Below are 2,917 nucleotides of genomic sequence, written 5' to 3'. Positions count from 1 at the left end.
TAAAACCAGTTGTTACCTTTTAAAAATTGAACAAGCTTCCAAATGGAGGATGAGTGTGGCAGTCATCGGCTTCAAGTCAGGTGTACTTAAACCATGGCTCGGCAGCTAATGGCTTTATTTCACATGAACTCTTTCGTTTCTCATTCTCCCTGTTCCCACAACAGGATGGATATACTCCCATGCCTTCCTGAGAGCTTCTATCTGGAAAATCAGATATTAATCCCCCAGGCAGTCATTGTTTCCATCTCTCTTATTATGCACATATGCCAAAGAATGAATTGACTTAAAATATTAATATCTGGGACCAATCTCTATTTCTAAAGTCAAAGCAAAAGAAAACTCACTAATGACTTACCTCTTTAAAGTATTTGAGGAAATTTCATTTTTTTATCATTTTTCCTTTCTCCAAGTGTGTTTACAATGGATCTCTCTGGAATAGGATTCATGAAATAATAATTATGCAAATACTACCATAAAAGGCAAATGGGTGCTCATAGCAGCAGCAAATGTGCCAAAACGGAAAATAGACAGGAGATTAGCATGGTCCCTGTGCAGGGATGACGTGATAATTCACAAAGCAATCTATCTCTTCATAACTGGACCAAGTGCTGAGCCTAAGTGACCATGGAGTGTTCAGGCACCATGGAACACCAAGGAAAGACAGGAATGATGCAAGAGCTAATGCAAGAACTGATGCCAAGGGATAATGCAAGGAAAAATGGGAGGTGAAGGATGACTTCTGGAAACCACAGGGTTGTTGCATTCATAAACACATTGCACAAACCCCCACATGGTTCATCATAGACAGATCATAAAGTGTTGTTGGCAGTCAATGATCATTGGAGGATGGGCTTTCCTTCAGTAGCGATTGATACATCACCCCTGATTGCACAAAGGATCTCCCATCCATACTAGGGCATGTCACACATGAAAAGAAGATGTGAGCAAGGGGGAGGGGAGTTATTGAGGAGAAGAGAGTAGGTTTAGTAAAAGTAGGAGAGGATGGGAGAGAATCAGAGATGAAAACAACTACAATTCTTTAAGCAAACGTAACTGTCAAATAGAAAAACTTGGTTAAAACAAGAATCGATGATGGTGAAAAGAAGTTTTGACAAAGTGCGGAGGCAAAAGTCTCATTTAAAGCAATGAGCAGATTCTGCTCTCTATTCGAGTCTCTGTGTTGCCTAGAAGGGAGGGCATCAGCTGCCAAGTCAGTCTTCATGGATAAACAGCATCAGACGCAGAGCCTGGGTGGGTGTCTTGCATCTCTTTGTAGTTTGAAAACTGTATCAGGGAAGGTTCTGGGTGTGCTTTGTGCCTGCCCCTAAGCAACACCCAGTACAGGCATTGTCTTCATCTGGACCTTAATTGTGGCTTCCCTATTCCAGGTTGTCTTGTCCCACATCCAAACCTTGATACTTAAACCGTGAATGGGCTGGCTGAGGAAACTTACAAAGAAAATTCTTTTGTTTCACCTCATACAAGTCTATTCTTGGTTCATATAAAATCTATTCTTGACTGATACAAGTATATTCTTGGTTCACACAGGTGTATGTATATTCTTGGTTTATACAAGTCTTTTCTAGTTATGCAAGTCTATTCTAGGTTCATATAAGTCTACTCTTGGTTTATACAAGGTCAATAAGAATCAAGATGTCTGCTGTTTCTCTACTAAGATTTCTGTTTCTTTCTCATGTAGTGACTGTGGAATACTCATTCATGGTATCTGACTCAGCAAAACCACGGACAGCTCCTAATTGGTTGAGCAGTTAGCTGATGTCACTTCCTGTTTATATTTCAACCATCTTTAGAACTTTCACTTTTGCTTTTTTTTTTTTGAATACTTTCCTGTTTTCTTAAGGTTGTTTTCTTCTCACAAAAGTCTGTGTCTGGGCTCCTTTTCATTGCACAATCCAAGGAGTTTAAATAATGCCAAAGCCACCATCAAAGTGAACTTCACATCCAACTATGAGGATGGCATCTCAGGTACTCTTGTACATTTTGGCAGCTTTCCCCAAATTTCTGTTTTTGATAGTGTTGTTTTCCCAGGCTGAAGGGCAATGATGATCCTTGTTTTCTCTGAAGTAGATGCTTGATCCCAAACAACCTGACTTGGCCAGTTACTTTGCCTTTGTGACGGTAGTTGAACCTCCAGCTTCCAAGGAGGAGGATCAGACCTACTGACCCATGGTTTTCAGCTAGTTACTTGGTATCTATTAGCTCCCCCCACAGTTCTAAGGTTCTGTTCTAGGTAGATAGGTTAGGGAATTATTTAGCCGAAAGCTCATATACCCAGGAACAAAAACATCTCGGTGAGTTTCAGAACTTTCCTCATATCTCATTTGCTGAATAGCCATCACTTTGACTAAGGGAAAAGAAGTAATCGCAGCAAGTTCAAATCTGAGGACTGAGTCAAGGTGGGAGGGACCCTTCCCTGTAATAAAATGTGTGATACCTGGTATAAACATCAGGGTTCAGTGAGAAAGGGACAGGTGAGATTGAGAAGAATATGAGTAAAGGTTCTCACACTCTGGCCAAGGTGAGGAAGCAGAGGGCTACAGATAGATGTCACAGAAACTGTTCCATGTCAGACCCTTCCCTCACTGCTCCTCCTTGTCCCCTCCTCCCTGCAGCCAGTCTGTTACCACAAGAAGTCCCAGGCCTGGAAAAATATCAGGGCATTGTGTTTGAGTTGGAGTGAGGCATGGTTCTTTGCAGGGTTCCCAACTCAACAAAACTACAATCCATCTACATGCAATGCTAAAGGCATCTCTCCAGAACAGTGCTAACATACATATAATTACCCAGACTCCTCTGGATACTCTCCTGAATGAAGCAATTTCTTTCTGGAACCTTCCATCATGAAGTGGATCATGAGACTAAAGCTGTCGATCTTCTCTGCTTCATTTTTTTTTCA

At 41.3% G+C, this 2,917-nt stretch overlaps 1 non-coding gene across 1 annotated transcript; it reads left to right on the top strand.

The window, feature by feature from the left end:
• The first annotated feature begins 487 nt into the window (after nt 1–487).
• Nucleotides 488–592, top strand: LOC116071672. The gene has a single exon (XR_004111064.1). It is a non-coding gene; the product is annotated as a U6 spliceosomal RNA (small nuclear RNA).
• The last annotated feature ends 2,325 nt before the right edge of the window (nt 593–2,917 follow it).

The sequence above is a fragment of the Mastomys coucha genome, unplaced genomic scaffold (genome assembly GCF_008632895.1).
Source record: "Mastomys coucha isolate ucsf_1 unplaced genomic scaffold, UCSF_Mcou_1 pScaffold22, whole genome shotgun sequence".
In the NCBI taxonomy this organism is placed as follows: Eukaryota; Metazoa; Chordata; class Mammalia; order Rodentia; family Muridae; genus Mastomys; species Mastomys coucha.
This window is presented reverse-complemented; position numbering and strand designations above follow the sequence as displayed.